This window comes from Bufo gargarizans, chromosome 3 (genome assembly GCF_014858855.1).
Source record: "Bufo gargarizans isolate SCDJY-AF-19 chromosome 3, ASM1485885v1, whole genome shotgun sequence".
Classification (NCBI taxonomy): domain Eukaryota; kingdom Metazoa; phylum Chordata; class Amphibia; order Anura; family Bufonidae; genus Bufo; species Bufo gargarizans.
The window spans coordinates 4767257-4784090 of NC_058082.1; the positions used below are offsets into that span (position 1 = coordinate 4767257).

The window sequence follows — 16834 nt, forward strand, 5'->3', positions numbered from 1 at the left end:
CGTTGCCAGCGGCAACAGCCACAGTGTGTTTTGGAGTTGGACACATTCCCCTTTATGTTGGTGGTTTCTCTTCCCTGGTGCTGGAAGGGTTAACTCCCTTCCCAGTGTGTGTGTGAGACACTGGGTGTGTCTGTGTGGGTGTGGCCACTCTGGCCTATATAGCCTCTGTGTTTGCTATGGCTCAGTGGGTTGTTTCAGCCATGCTTGCTGGAGCAGCCTCCTGTCTCTTCCATCTGCCAAGTGGGGGCCATCCTTCTGGTCATAGCAAAATATATGTTGTTTGGTGTTTTGAAGATGTGTTTTGTCTTTATGCCCTTTTATTGCACCTATGGTCCTGGGTTCCCGTGTGTTGTGTGTTGTACTGAGTCCTGTTGTCTGTGGGCTGTACTTTCACATGGGTTCCAGGCTTTCTGTCTGTGGCAGGTGAGAGTTAGTTTTGTGGCAAGTACCTGCCATTGCCATAGGTTGTATTTGTTCTCCCTTTATTGCAGCTTGGCCAGTGAGACTCCTGCTCCTCCGTTTCCCAGGAGGAGTGGGTTGTCTTACCCTGCTCCTTAGCCCAGGGACCGGACGGAGGGTAAGTCAGGGCTCCGAGGTTCCTGCGCATGGGTCCTCCTACCATCAAGGTCGGCCCATGCAGGTAGGAGACAGGGTCAGGTTAGGGATGCGATAGGAGGTGACCTGCTCCCTAATCCTGTCGTCCTGGTCAAGCAGCGACCACCTTCTTTCACCGCACGGCTGAGGGTTTTCCCCATCCTCAGCCGTGACAGTGATGCGATGGCAGCCGTTTAACCCTTTCCATACCGCGGTTCGTACGGCCCACTATATGGAAGAGGTTAACAGTCAGGGAGCTCCCTCCCTCTCCCATCGGGGGGCTGCCATGCCTTTGCAACCCCCCGATGGGAGAGGGAGAGAGCCCCCAGACAGCTCCCCTCCTTACCCTTCCCCTTCCCCATCTGCTCAGTTGTGGCAGACGGGGAAGGTTCCCATGGCAACAGGACGCCTTCTCAGGCATCCTGCTGTCCATGGTGCTGAAAAGATCTGTGCTGAACAGATCTGTGCTAAAGGCATAGATCTGTTCAGACAAAGTGTAAGTAAAATACAGTACAATACACTATATAGTGTACTGTACTGTATTATACAGATATCAGACCCACTGGATCTTCAAGAACCAAGTGGGTCTGGGTCGAAAAAAAGTGAAAGAAATGTCAAAATCAAATAACACATTTATCACTGATTAAAAATGAAAAAAATAAAATTCCCTACACATGTTTTATATCACCGCGTCCGTAAGGACCTGATCTATAAAACGGTCATGTTACTTTACCCGAACGGTGAACGCCATAAAATTAAAAAATAAAAAACTATGATGAAATTAAAATTTTGCCCACCTTACTTCCCAAAAAAGGTATTAAAAGAGATCAAAAAAGTCGTTTGTACACCAAGATAGTACCAATCAAACCGTCACCTAAGATTATCGCCCAAAAACTGAAAAAACTATGGCTCTCAGACTTTGGAGACACTGAAACATGATTTTTTTTGTTTCAAAAATGAAATCATTGTGTAAAACTTACATAAATAAAAAAATTGTATACATGTTAGCTATCGCCGCGTCCCTGACAACCTGCTCTATAAAAATACCACATGATCTAACCTGTCAGATGAATGTTGAAAATAATAAAAAATAAAAACGGTGCCAAAACAGCTATTTCTTGTTACCTTGCCTCACAAAAAGTGTAATATAGAGCAACCAAAAATCATATGTACCCTATACTAATACCAACAATACTTCCACCCTATCCCGTAGTTTCTAAAATGGGGTCACTTTTATGGAGTTTCTACTCTAGGGGTGCATCAGGGGGGCTTCAAATAGGACATGGTGTCAAAAAAAACAGTCCAGCAAAATCTGCCTTCCAAAAACCATACGGCGCACCTTTCCCTCTATGCCCTACTGTGTGCCCGTACAGTAGTTTACGGCCACATATGGGGTGTTTCTGCAAACTAGAGAATTGGGGCAATAAATATAGCATTTTGTTTGGCTGTTAACCCTTGCTTTGTTACTGGAAAAAATGGAAAATTTGCCAAAAAATCTAAATTATTAAATTTTATCACCATTTGCCATTAACTCTTGTGGAACACCTAAAGGGTTAACGACGTTTGTAAAATCAGTTTTGAATACCTTGAGGGGTGTAGTTTCTAGAATAGAGTAATTTTTGGGTGGTTTCTATTATGTAAGCCTCACAAAGTGACTTCAGACCTGAACTGGTCCCTAAAAAGTGGGTTTTTGAAAATTTCTGAAACATTTCAAGATTTGCTTCTAAACTTCTAAGCCTTGTAACGTCCCCTAAAAATAAAACATCATTCCCAAATTGATCCAAACATGAAGTAGACATATGGGGAATGTAAAGTGATAACTATTTTTGGAGGTATTACTATGTATTATAGAAGTAGAGAAATTGAAACTTGGAAATTTGCAATTTTTTTACACATTTTTGGTAAATTTGGTATTTTTTTATAAATAATTTATTTATTTTTTTACTTCATTTTACCAGTGTCATGAAGTACAATATGTGATGAAAAAACTATCTCAGAATGGCCTGGATAAGTCAAAGCGTTTTAAAGTTATCAGCAGTTAATGTGTACTCATCTTGAAAGATTAGTGATTTTCAAAAAATGGCCTTGTCCTTAAGGTGAAATAAGGCTGTGTCCCTAAGAGGTTAAAACTATCCGTCTCTACCAGAGGAATGACAGCATTTCAAAGGCCAGTAATTTAGAAATGCTGGCATTCAGGACTAGTGATCGTGGGTGGGTAGGGGGGTACTTCCTCTTCCCCTCCAGCGTTTGGGAGATGGAGAGCTGAACGCTTCCGTGGGACATTGTGGAGATGCTTGGTGACCCAGGTGGTGGTGTTGCTGGAAGATCCTCTGTTTGCGGGGTGGCAGGTGGCACTGTCACTCCAGAGGTGGATGAAGAGGCCGAGACTGCAGCAGAAGAGGAAGCAGGAGGAGCCAGAGACCTTTCTTGGTTTTTGAGGTGTCTACTCCACTGCAGCTCGTGCTTTGCACTTAGATGCCTGGTCATGCAGGTTGTGCTCAGGTTGAGAATGTTTATGCCTCGCTTCAGGCTCCGATTGCACAGCGTGCAAACCACTCGTGTCTTGTCGTCAGCACATTGTCTGAAGAACTGCCACGCCAGGGAACTCCTTGGAGCTGGCTTTGGTGTGCTCGGTCCCTTGCTGCGGTGGGCAGTAGCAGGTGTACTGTTTAGAGGACGGCCGCTCCGCTTTTGCACCCTGCTCCCTCTTCTGCTGTGCTGGTGGCTCTGTGCGACCACCACCTCTTCCTCCGAACTACACAGGTCACTCGCATGACCTTGATTCCATGTGAGGTCGAGGACCTCATCGTCCTCCACATCATCTTCCACCCAGTCTTCACCCCTGCCTTTCTTGTCGGTCTGCACACTTTCGAAAGCCCCAGCAGTTGGCACTAGTGATGTCGCGAACATAAAATTTTCTGTTCGCGAACGGCTAGCGCGAATTTCCGCAAATGTTCGCGAACGTGCAAACCGGGCGAACCGCAATAGACATCAATAGGAAGGCGAATTTGAAAACCCACAGGTACTCTTTGTGGCCACAATAGTGATGGAAAAGTTATTTCAAGGGGACTAACACCTGGACTGTGGCCGGAGGGGGATCCATGGCAAAACTCCCATGGAAAATTACGTAGTTGACACAGAGTGTGGTAAGTTGAAATCGCAATGCGATTTATAGAACTTGAATTAATCGCATTGCGATTTCAACTTTCTCAAATCCGACAGTACATTCTAGCATGGAGCCGTTCCCATGGTGATGGGGACACTCCATGAGCACGGAAGTCAGCAGAAGTTCTGTTGAAATCGCAATGCGATTTATAGAACTTGAATTGATCGCATTGCGATTTCAACTTAGAGCTTCCGCCGACTTCCGTGCTCATGGAGCGTCCCCATCACCATGGGAACGGCTCTATGCTAGAATGTACTGTCGGATTTGAGAAAGTTGTAATCGCAATGCGAATTCAACTTAGAGCTGCTGGGTTCCTAATGGTTGTATTGCTAGTATATAACGAAGATTGAGAATATAGTGCTATATTCGTTATATTCGTCAATTCTAGCAATACATCCATTAGGAACTTAGCTTGCATTCGCAATGCGATTAATATAACCTGCATTATTCGCATTGCGATTACAACTTAGATCTGAGTTCCTAATGGTTGTATTGCTAGAATTGACAACGAATATAGCGCTATATTCTCAATCTTCGTTATATTCTATCAATACAACCATTAGGAACCCAGCTCTAAGTTGTAATCGCAATGCGATTACAACTTTGTGACACTGCAGCTTCAGAATTAATCTAAGATGGATTCTGTCCTTGCTTTTTGATAGGCGGTGGGAGGGTCTGGGAGGGAGGGTATGCTGATTGGCTGGAATGTGTCTGCTGACTGTGAGGAACAGGGTTTGCTCAATGATGATGTATAGGGGGTGGACCGAACATCGCATATGTTCGCCCGCAGCGGCGAACGCGAACAAGCTATGTTCGCCGGGAACTATTCGCCGGCGAATAGTTCGGGACATCTCTAGTTGGCACCTGTGTTTCGTCATCATCCGAGACGTGCTGCTATGGTCCTCCCATGTACTCATCTTGAAAGATAAGTGGTTGGGCATCGGTGCACTCAATCTCTTCCACTTCTGGGGCAGGGCTCGGTGGATGTCCCTGGGAAACCCTGCTAACAGAGTCATCAAAAAGCAGAAGAGACTGCTGCATGACTTGGGGCTCAGACTGCTTGGCTGATTTGCAACGGGGTGAGGTGGAAGACTGATAGACATCGGCTGCAGGTGCCAACTGTGGCCTTTCAGCAGGAGACTGGGTGGGAGACAATGTGAAGGAACTGGAGGCAACCCAATCTGCTATCGCCTGTACTTGTTCAGGCCTCACCATTCGTAGAGCAGCATTAGGCCCGACCAAATACCGCTGCAGGTTCTGTCGCCTACTCGCACCTGAGGAAGGGGTTTCACTTGTGCATGTAGTTGGCACAGATCGACCACGTCCTCTCCCTGCAACAGGAGCTCCACCAGCAGCACCACGACCGGGGCCACGTCCCTTATTTGACGCTCTCCTCATATTTCTCTAATTTAGGATCTTGCCCTAAATGGGTGTTTAATTAATAGTAGAATAGAACGACAGTGTGTACGGGGTGTATCTCACATGGCCTGAACCAGACTAGGCCTCAATAAAATTTGTTTGCCAAAAAATGGCTGCATAAAACCCCTGTATTTAAAGGGAATTTCAAACATCTTGATAATGTAAGGCCGCAACAATTGTGTATTTTACCCCAAAAAGGGTGTTTTATTAATAGAAGAATATAAGCCCTGTATATACAGGGTGTATCTCACACGGCCTGACCCACACTAGGCCTCAATTAAAGATTTGTGCACCAAATGGCGGTATTTCAAATACCTGAATAGAACCCCTGTATTTAAAGGGTGTATCTCACAATGACATCTGCAGCAAAGGCTGCCAACTAATTTTTTTTTGCCCAAACGGGTGTTAGTTTAATGACTGAATATGACATCAGTATATAAGCCTGGAATTTCAAACGAGCTGATGCTACAAGGCCTGAAAAATTGTGTATTTTGCCCCAAAAAGGGTGTTTTATTAATAGAAGAATATAAGCCCTGTATATACAGGGTGTATCGCACACGGCCTGACCCACACTAGGCTGCAATTAAAGATTTGTGCACAAAATGGCGGTATTTCAAATATCTGACTAGAACCACACTATGTAAAGGCTGTATCTCACAATGACATATGCAGCAAAGGCTGCAAAATAAACTTTTTTTCCCAAACGGGTGTTAGTTTAATAACTGAATATGACAGCAGCATATAACCCTGGAATTTCAAACGTGCTGATGCTGCAAGGCCTGAAAAATTGTGTATTTTGCACAAAAAAAGGTGTTTTAGTAATAAAAAGAATCAAACCCCTGTATTTAAAGGGTGTATCTCACACGCCCTGATCCACACTAGGCCTTCTTTTAATTTTGTTTGCCCAAAATGGCTGTATTTCAAATACCTGAATAGAACCCCTGTATTAAAAGGGTGTATCTCACACGCCCTGATCCACACTAGGACGCTATCAAAGAATTGTGCCCAAAATGGCTTTATTACCGCCGTTACATACAAAGACAGTATGTAAAGGCGGTATCTCACAATGACATCTGCATTTGTTTAATAACTGAATTTGACAGCAGTAAATAACCCTGGAATTTCACACGAGCTGATGCTGCAAGGCCTGAAAATAGTGGAATCTGGCAAAAAAGTGTGTTTTTAAAAATCCAGAAAATGATGGCTGTATTTCTAGCTTAAATTGCACACTGACTAATCCAGATGTTGTATATTGCCAAATAACAGAATATGAAAGCTGTATATATTAAACTTGAATTTAACACTTGCAGATCTGGAAAATAGTGTTTTTTGGCAAAAAAAGTGTGTTTTTAAAAACCCAGAAAATTATGGCTGTATTTCTAGCTTAAATTGCACACTGACTAAGCCTGCAAATGCACCAGATGTTGTAAATTGCCCAAAAAATTTTTTTTTTTTTATAAACAGATTATTTGTGCTGTTTTTAAAGCTTGGATTTCAATGTCCCAAAAGCTCAGATGCAGTGCTGGTGCACAGAGCTTGCATAAAATGGCCACCGCCGCCATCACCGCCGCCGCCATGTGATTGGTTAATACTGAACACAGCTACATCCCCAGTTACTTTGTTAACTATTTAGCAGGACATGTAGAGCGGCACCCAGGGATGTCCCTGCACTTACTATTATATCTGGGTGCCGCTCCGTTCGCACTACTATCTTCGCACAAGGGAGGAGACATCAGCTTCTGTCCCTGGGCGTTCCTTCTCCCGTTCTGCACTGCGAGGCAGGGAGAATGAACGGCCAGGGACAGAAGCTGATGTCTCCTCCCTTGTGCGAAGATAGTAGTGATTAGCATACAGCATGGCAGATGGTAACGGGGGCCACAGCAGGCGAACGGAGCGGCACCCAGATATTATAGTAAGTGCAGGGACATCCCTGGGTGCCGCTCTACATGTCCTGCTAAATAGTTAACAAAGTAACTGGGGATGTAGCTGTGTTCAGTATTAACCAATCACATTCACAATCCTGTTACATAGGAGTCAGCATACACCGGCCATCATTTAAAGTGCCTCTGATTAACCCCAAATAAAGTTCAGCTGCTCTAGTTGGTCTTTCCTGACAGTTTCTTAGTCACATCCCACAGCAGAAGCCATGGTCCACAGAGAGCTTCCAAAGCATCAGAGGGATCTGATTGTTAGAAGGTATCAGTCAGGAGAAGGGGACAGAAGAATTTCCAAGGCATTAGATATACCATGGAACACAATGGAGACCGTCATCATGAAGTGGAGAAAATATGGCACAACAGTGACATTACCAAGAACTGGACGTCCCTCCAAAATTGATGAAAAGACAAGAAGAAAACTGGTCTGGGAGGCGACCAAGAGGCCTACAGCAACATTAAAGGAGCTGCAGGAATATCTGGCAAGTCCTAGCTGTGTGGTCCATGTGACAACAATCTCCCGTATTCTTCATATGTCTGGGCTATGGGGTAGAGGGGCAAGACGAAAGCCTTTTCTTACCAAGAAAAACATCCAAACCAGGCTACATTTTGCAAAAATACATCTGAAGTCTCCTAAAAGCATGTGTGAAAAGGAGTTATGGTCTGATGAAACCAAGGTTGAACTTTTTGGCCATAATTCCAAAAGATATGTTTGGCGCAAAAACAACCCTGCACATCACCAAAAGAACCCCATCCCCACAGTGAAGCATGGTGGTGGCAGCATCATGCCGAGGGGCTGTTTTTCTTCAGCTGGAACTGGGGCCTTAGTGCAGTGTCCCAGGGGGTCAGTAGTGTATGCTGGGCTTTGTAGTGCAGATTGACCACTAACCTGGGATCCACTGTCGTCTTCAATTGGGGCAAATACTGGAACAGGCAGGTATTTAACAGTTCGTGACGCCAGTGTCAATTAAACGGTGACACGCCGTGTAAAGTATGGTGGAAGAATGAAGCAAGCACAGGATAGCCAACAAAAACTGGAACTTTTACTGAATATCAGTCAGGATAATACACGGACACTGGTAGTGCACAGTTCCATAAAAGACGGTTGGTTTTAGAAGAATACAGATGGTTCTTGACATTACAGAAAGGCCGGTCTTAGCGATGAATTATACAGAGTGTTAATTACAGGAGATGCAGTACAGGCGGCTTGCACACTATTCCTGACTGGTCCCGCTATATGTGAATTTCCTCCAAGGTCTAATGCCCTTTATCTGGCGTACCCTTGAAGCTGTCCTTATCTAGTACCTCCTCTGTTATCTTGAGTACCTCTCGCTTTATCTGATCGGCCTCTGTGGTAATCTGTGTCTTGGCTTGTGGCTCGCTTATGCTGCTTCAGCTGAACGGATGGTGACTCAGGAGGGGAACCTTTTCCTTGGATCCGGAACCCGGTTACAGGGCCTTTACTACCCTCTCCTAGCCGGCAGGCTTCAGGCCTGCTATGCTCTCACAGGCCCATAGCCTGGCTTTCTCTCAGACACAGGATCATTTCTGACCTCTGCTCCCACTGTCTGTCTCCTGCTACTACTTCCTGACTGGGCCTTATATAACCTAGGGTTCCCTAGCTCCCTCTAGTGACTCAGAGCTGGAACTACACCCTAGCCGGCCTGCAAAATGCACGTTTCACAGTAACAGGAAAATACATAGCATGACATTATAAGATATTCTATACCAACTTCCCCTTAAATACAGGGGGAACGACAATACCCAAGTGACCCTTCAGTAGTGACGGGGTATTACTCTCCCGTACACTACATACCCCGCTGCTTTAAGCTGAGTACGACCTCGTACTCCATCAGGGCCCGCCCAACTGGAATCATGACCTGAAATAGAGGAAGACACATGCATGCATACAGATATGTCATTTACACTCTTATCAGACCCAATTGGAAATGGCGAAGTGCGGTGACAAGGGGCGTCGTTCTCTTTTTTCACAGGATAGTGAGTGGAACGGGGGTGCTGACCTGGCACAGCGGATGTTGAAAGAACCAGGATAGTCCATGACAATAAATAAGTCCATAATAAATTAACCTCTCAGAGGCTTGCACATAGGAAGTCCATCTCTGGGCACATATACTTGAATAGAAAAACCGGTTATTAAATACTGTCAGCAGCACATATATAAAATGACAATACAGGACTCTGACAATACCAGGGCCATGTTATCCTGGCAAGTCCTGCTTACCCTTTAAAATATTGCTGACATAAAAATGTCTTTTCAACCTGAAATGGGGGTGAAAAGGGATAAAATTTGTGCAAAAACTTCAAGGCACAACCGGGAATTCAGCAGCAAACCGGATGTCCCAAACAAAACAAAGGCAACTGGAAGCATTGATACTCAGTGGCACATCATTCAACTAGGAGGCCACCGGCCGTGGGTAACTGGCAGCGAGCTTCACCAGCTCTGCCAACTGGAGGGACAAACGGCCATTAAGGAAAGGAACAAGAGGGCAAAAGTACTCACAGCCGGGTATCATGTTCCTCTTCTGACGACGAGTCGACATATGGCACCTGCAGCAGTTGTTCCGGCAAGGACGGCCACATTTGAAACCCGTCTCCCCTGACAATTTTTAGAGGGGGAGGTTTATCTTTCACGGCCTCCATCTCGGCCTCCGTCCTCGGGAATGGAAACCACCGCTCGCCGCCTGCGCAGCCAAGGTCCGCCACCCAGTACACCCTCTTTCGTAGGGCCTCCAGTTCTGCTTTGGTACAGGTGGTCGGATCTACCGGAGGTCCAGGGGGTCCGGCCGCTGGGGGAACGATGGCAGCGGCTGCTTGGCGCCGGGCCTCAGCACTTTCCTCGGCTCTCCGATAGCTGTCATGCCGCTCCTGCTCTTCCTCTCGTTTCACTGCAGCCGGAGGGGGGTACCGCTCCTCCAGGCCCTGCAGCACGATCGGCTCCCAGAAGACATCTGTACTGAGGTAGGCCTGATTTTGAAGATGGGTGGTCCGGCCCTTGTCCACACGCGCGCTAGCTATCTCAGCCGGTTCGGCCCTGTCTTTTTCAGAGTCCCAGTTTTCAGCCGGCGCCTTCGGGCGAGTCACTGCGGTGGCGTAGGGGCCCCTTAAGCTTTCGGCGGGAGTGTATTCCACGATTTCCCCTATGGTTAGATTGTGGAGATGTTCTGGGAGGTAGTGCCGCTTTACCGACCGCCGATTGACATAGAAGTCCCGGCCAGTCCCCAGCTCCTGGATAAATCCATAGCCTTTGTCTTTGTCGAAGGACACCACTATCCCTCGGCGCCTTTCGAGCTGGGGCTTACCCGGGAAGGAGTCTCCCTGTATCGACTTAGCCATCTCCTCAAAGCGCTTCTTCCGGCTAGTATTCTTTTCTGCCACCGCGGCTCTCAGCTCCTCCATGATAGCCGGCCATTCTGCATGCCGGCGGCGGATCGGTGGGGACTCGGGTCGGGTGATGCTCAGATCCATGGCCTGGGCTCCGGGATTGACCGTCCAGGTTAGAGGATCCCACGGCCCCAACTCCGGAAAGTCCGGTGGAGTGGCGCCCCACTCGCACGTGGTCTCAACCTCTCTCTCTGCAGCGCACGCCATCTCTTCTCTTCCTGTTTGCTGCATCGACTCTGACTCCTCCCACGCACTGGGCCAGTCTATCTCCATCGGAGCCCCGCCTCCCAGGCGTAACTCTTCAAAGTAGTTAGCCGCTTCGCCACTCCTCAAGGTGGGCGGCGCTCCAGGGCAGTCGTCTCCTCCTTCTTCTGGGAAGGTTTCGGCGCCAAATTTTCGCGCCTCTGCACATCCTGATGGCGCAGTAAAAAGCCTCATGGCGCCGGCGGCCATTTTAGGTTTCCTGATGCTGCAATTCACTGACAGCAAGCAGGATGATGAAAAGTCCAGTAAAACACAGTCCACAAGTACGATTTTCTCTCTGGGGGTAGCGCAACACAGTACAGCGCCTCCAATTCCTCCCAGGCACAATTGTAATCCACAAGTTAGGAATAAAAGTTGCAGTCTTTGTAATACGGTGGTGGAGTAATTAAAGCACACAGTTCACACTTCTCTGCACTGTAGAAGTATGCGGATCCTGTTCGTGACGCCAAAAAGAGCGATGCAGTGTCCCAGGGGGTCAGTAGTGTATGCTGGGCTTTGTAGTGCAGATTGACCACTAACCTGGGATCCACTGTCGTCTTCAATTGGGGCAAATACTGGAACAGGCAGGTATTTAACAGTTCGTGACGCCAGTGTCAATTAAACGGTGACACGCCGTGTAAAGTATGGTGGAAGAATGAAGCAAGCACAGGATAGCCAACAAAAACTGGAACTTTTACTGAATATCAGTCAGGATAATACACGGACACTGGTAGTGCACAGTTCCATAAAAGACGGTTGGTTTTAGAAGAATACAGATGGTTCTTGACATTACAGAAAGGCCGGTCTTAGCGATGAATTATACAGAGTGTTAATTACAGGAGATGCAGTACAGGCGGCTTGCACACTATTCCTGACTGGTCCCGCTATATGTGAATTTCCTCCAAGGTCTAATGCCCTTTATCTGGCGTACCCTTGAAGCTGTCCTTATCTAGTACCTCCTCTGTTATCTTGAGTACCTCTCGCTTTATCTGATCGGCCTCTGTGGTAATCTGTGTCTTGGCTTGTGGCTCGCTTATGCTGCTTCAGCTGAACGGATGGTGACTCAGGAGGGGAACCTTTTCCTTGGATCCGGAACCCGGTTACAGGGCCTTTACTACCCTCTCCTAGCCGACAGGCTTCAGGCCTGCTATGCTCTCACAGGCCCATAGCCTTGCTTTCTCTCAGACACAGGATCATTTCTGACCTCTGCTTCCCACTGTCTGTCTCCTCTGTTACTACTTCCTGACTGGGCCTTATATAACCTAGGGTTCCCTAGCTCCCTCTAGTGACTCAGAGCTGGAACTACACCCTAGCCGGCCTGCAAATGCACGTTTCACAGTAACAGGAAAATACATAGCATGACATTATAAGATATTCTATACCAACTTCCCCTTAAATACAGGGGGAACGACAATACCCAAGTGACCCTTCAGTAGTGACGGGGTATTACTCTCCCGTACACTACATTAGTTAAGCTGGAGGGAATTATGAACAGTTCAATATTGGCACAAAACCTTCAGGCTTCTGCTAGAAAGCTGAACATGAAGAGGAACTTCATCTTTCAGCATGACAACGACCCAAAGCATACATCCAAATCAACAAAAGAATGGCTTCACCAGAAGAAGATTAAAGTTTTGGAATGGACAGCCAGAGCCCAGACCTGAATCCGATTGAAAATCTGTGGGGTGATCTGAAGAGGGCTGTGCCCAGGAGATGCCCTCGCAATCTGACAGATTTGGAGTGTTTTTGCAAAGAAGAGTGGGCAAATCTTGCCAAGTCAAAATGTGCCATGCTGATAGACTCATACCCCAAAAGACTGAGTGCTGGAATAAAATCAAAACGTGCTTCAACAAAGTAGTAGTTTAAGGGTGTGCACACTTATGCAATCACATTATTTTATTTTTATATTATTTCTTCCCTCTACCTAAAAGATTTCAGTTTGTTTTTCAATTGAGTTGTACAGTTTATAGGTCACATTAAAGGTGGAAACGTTCTGAAATTATTTATCTTTGTCTCTTTTTTTTTACAGCACAGAAACCTGACATTTTAACAGGGGTGTGTAGACTTTTTATATCCACTGTATATGACTGGCTGTATAGTTACAGTATATAACCGCAGGCTTGTCCTGTGTGTGGACGGTATGTGGTCAGGTATATGACTGGCTGTATAGTTACAGTATATAACCACAGCTTATCCTCTGTGTGGACGGTATGTGGTCAGGTATATGGCTGTATAGTTACAGTATATAACCGCAGCTGGTCCTATGTGTTGACAGTATGTGGTCAGGTATATGGCTGTATAGTTACAGTATATAACCGCAGCTTGTCCTGTGTGTGGACGGTATGTGGTCAGGTATATGACTGGCTGTATAGTTACAGTATATAACCACAGCTTGTCCTGTGTGTGGACGGTATGTGGTCAGGTATATGACTGGCTGTATAGTTACAGTATATAACCGCAGCTTGTCCTGTGTGTGGACGGTATGTGGTCAGGTATATGGCTGTATAGTTACAGTATATAACCACAGCTTGTCCTGTGTGTGGGCGGTATGTGGTCAGGTATATTGCTGTATAGTTACAGTATATAACCCCAGCTTGTCCTGTGTGTGGACGGTATGTGGTCAGGTATATGACCGGCTGTATAGTTACAGTATATAACTGCAGCTTGTCCTGTGTGTGGACGGTATGTGGTCAGGTATATGACTGGCTGTATAGTTACAGTATATAACCACAGCTTGTCCTCTGTGTGGACGGTATGTGGTCAGGTATATGGCTGTATAGTTACAGTATATAACCGCAGCTGGTCCTATGTGTTGACAGTATGTGGTCAGGTATATGGCTGTATAGTTACAGTATATAACCGCAGCCTGTCCTGTGTGTGGACGGTATGTGGTCAGGTATATGACTGGCTGTATAGTTACAGTATATAACCACAGCTTGTCCTGTGTGTGGACGGTATGTGGTCAGGTATATGACTGGCTGTATAGTTACAGTATATAACTGCAGCTTGTCCTGTGTGTGGACGGTATGTGGTCAGGTATATGGCTGTATAGTTACAGTATATAACCGCAGGCTTGTCCTGTGTGTGGACGGTATGTGGTCAGGTATATGACTGGCTGTATAGTTACAGTATATAACCGCAGCTTGTCCTATGTGTTGACAGTATGTGGTCAGGTATATGACTGGCTGTATAGTTACAGTATATAACCGCAGCTTGTCCTGTGTGTGGACTGTATGTGGTCAGGTATATGACTGGCTGTATAGTTACAGTATATAACCGCAGCTTGTCCTGCGTGTGGACGGTATGTGGTCAGGTATATGACTGGCTGTATAGTTACAGTATATAACCGCAGCTTGTCCTGTGTGTGGACTGTATGTGGTCAGGTATATGACTGGCTGTATAGTTACAGTATATAACCGCAGCTTGTCCTGCGTGTGGACGGTATGTGATCAGGTATATGGCTGTATAGTTACAGTATATAACCGCAGCTTGTCCTGTGTGTGGACGGTATGTGGTCAGGTATATGACCGGCTGTATAGTTACAGTATATAACCGCAGCTTGTCCTGTGTGTGGACGGTATGTGGTCAGGAATATGACTGGCTGTATAGTTACAGTATATAACCGCAGCTTGTCCTGTGTGTGGACTGTATGTGGTCAGGTATATGACTGGCTGTATAGTTACAGTATATAACCGCAGCTTGTCCTGCGTGTGGACGGTATGTGATCAGGTATATGGCTGTATAGTTACAGTATATAACCGCAGCTTGTCCTGTGTGTGGACGGTATGTGGTCAGGAATATGACCATCTGTATAGTTACAGTATATAACCACAGCTTGTCCTGTGTGTGGACGGTATGTGGTCAGGTATATGACCGGCTGTATAGTTACAGTATATAACCGCAGCTTGTCCTGTGTGTCGACGGTATGTGGTCAGGTATATGACTGGCTGTATAGTTACAGTATATAACCGCAGCTTGTCCTGTGTGCGGATGGTATGTGGTCAGGTATATGACTGGCTGTATAGTTACAGTATATAACAGCAGCTTGTCCTGTGTGTGGACGGTATGTGGTCAGGTATATGGCTGTATAGTTACAGTATATAACCGCAGGCTTGTCCTATGTGTAGACGATATGTGGTCAGGTATATGGCTGTATAGTTACAGTATATAACCGCAGCTTGTCCTATGTGTAGACGGTATGTGGTCAGGTATATGACCGGCTGTATAGTTACAGTATATAACCGCAGCTTGTCCTGTGTGTGGACTGTATGTGGTCAGGTATATGACCGGCTGTATAGTTACAGTATATAATCGCAGCTTGTCCTGTGTGTGGACGGTATGTGGTCAGGTATATGGCTGTATAGTTACAGTATATAACCGCACCTTGTTCTCTGTGTCACACCCCGTATTTTCTTCAGTCAGTATTAACTCCCTGAACCTGACCTAGAAGTGGATCTTCCTGGAAGTCTGTGACCCCCTCATATCAGGGAGCAGTGTGAGACCCCCACCATAACACAAGAGACCCTGAATATAAGAGATGAATGTCTTACCTGAAAGCCGTACACAGTCTGTAGAAATACAAGATCTCCAGAGAAGAGTAAAGTCCAGTGCAGAGGGAGGAAGACTGACGGGAATTATAACCCTTGCCCCCCACCTTTAAACGCTTGCAGCTAATGATTAAACCACACCAAGACACCTTCTTTGTTGAGTTACCGCCAACTTTGCAATATCAAAACATGGAGAAACTCAGAGTATCAAGAAGCAGTATTCTCCATCTTTATTTTACTCACACTGACTTCCACTGAGGAGCCCGTGTACCCCTACACGGCGCTCCGACCCCCACCCAACAAAAACAAAGCCTGCTGCTCCACACTATCCTGCAGTCCTGACAAGAAGATGTCTAACCCAATGTCATTAAGGTGAACCCCATCAGGCCGCATAAGCCGCATGTTATCACCCTCCAGCTGGCGGTCACGCACTACCACCCCCGCCTGTGAATGGACAAATCGGGCGATCTGGGCATTGACTGTTCTCCTGGCCTTCTCTATTGTGTGGGAATCCCTGGCACCTTGCCACGTGACCCTGGGAATGATTTCCTAACAGACTATCACAACCTCGTGAAAGAAGGAAGGAAGCAGTTCCAAGTCTGCTCTAATCAGGGTAATCAGCTCTGCGATTTTTAACAGGCAGAGGTCATTACCCCTTGCATGAATGACTAAAATAACCATTGCTCCCCAATGCGAAGGGCAGCAAAAAATGCGAAACAAAAGGCTGCCTTAAACAGCATGGCTTCGTATGGTGAGGAGCAAACGACGGGAAGGACATTGTTAAGAGGGAATACGACACAGGGCGTCTGCACTCAAGGCGGACGTGTTCTTTACGCCAGCCCTTAATAGCTGGGCGAATTAGGAAATATTTATTAACATCTGGCCAACCACGCAACTTAAGGTTAAAGCCAACTCCGGACAGCCGACGCTGTGCGAAAACAGAAACCCCTTGCTCTCTTAGGCATAATAGGTATGAAATTGTCACCTCCAAGCTAGTAGTCCGCAATTCTGCAACCGCCGCATCCCCTACCCGTGCCCCACCATTCAGCCTATGTCTTACCATGTCCAGACCAAGTTGCTGGCGTCACTGACTCCCTCACCAGAGACATCATGCGTTGGTCAGCAAATCCCATAGCAGCTGCGGGCAGGGTAGGCCTTCCTTGGTAGCGCCCGGTAAGATGTTCCGGAATTCCTGCCAATGAAAACGGGAACACCTGTTACCTAAAACGGAAAAGGCTTGTAGCCAATTACCTATCGTATGGGCGACCTTAGGTCTTCGGTCCACGAATCTATCGGAATTAGGTCTCCGTTCTTTATCTACTGTGTGCTGGTCCACTGAAACCAAGGACCAGATATCTATATATTGATTTGACCATAATTTTTTTTTCATCTCGTCATCTAGATGAGCACATAAGGGGCTAAGGCCGCAAAATAGGCATTCTTTATGAATAGGGTTGAGCGAACCCGAACTGTAAAGTTCGGGTTCATACTGAACTTTAGGATTTTTGGACCCTGGACCCGAACGCGAA

General features: G+C 46.4%; 1 protein-coding gene across 1 annotated transcript in view; it reads right to left on the reverse strand.

Annotated features, from left to right (window-relative positions):
* LOC122930268 (NACHT, LRR and PYD domains-containing protein 12-like) overlaps positions 1-15366 on the reverse strand; it is a 797118-nt gene extending 781752 nt beyond the window's left edge. Inside the window, exon 1 of the mRNA XM_044283506.1 lies at positions 15309-15366. The gene's annotated coding sequence lies outside the window, so the exon portion shown is untranslated. The remainder of the gene's footprint in view (positions 1-15308) is intronic.
* Positions 15367-16834: the final 1468 nt, after the last annotated feature.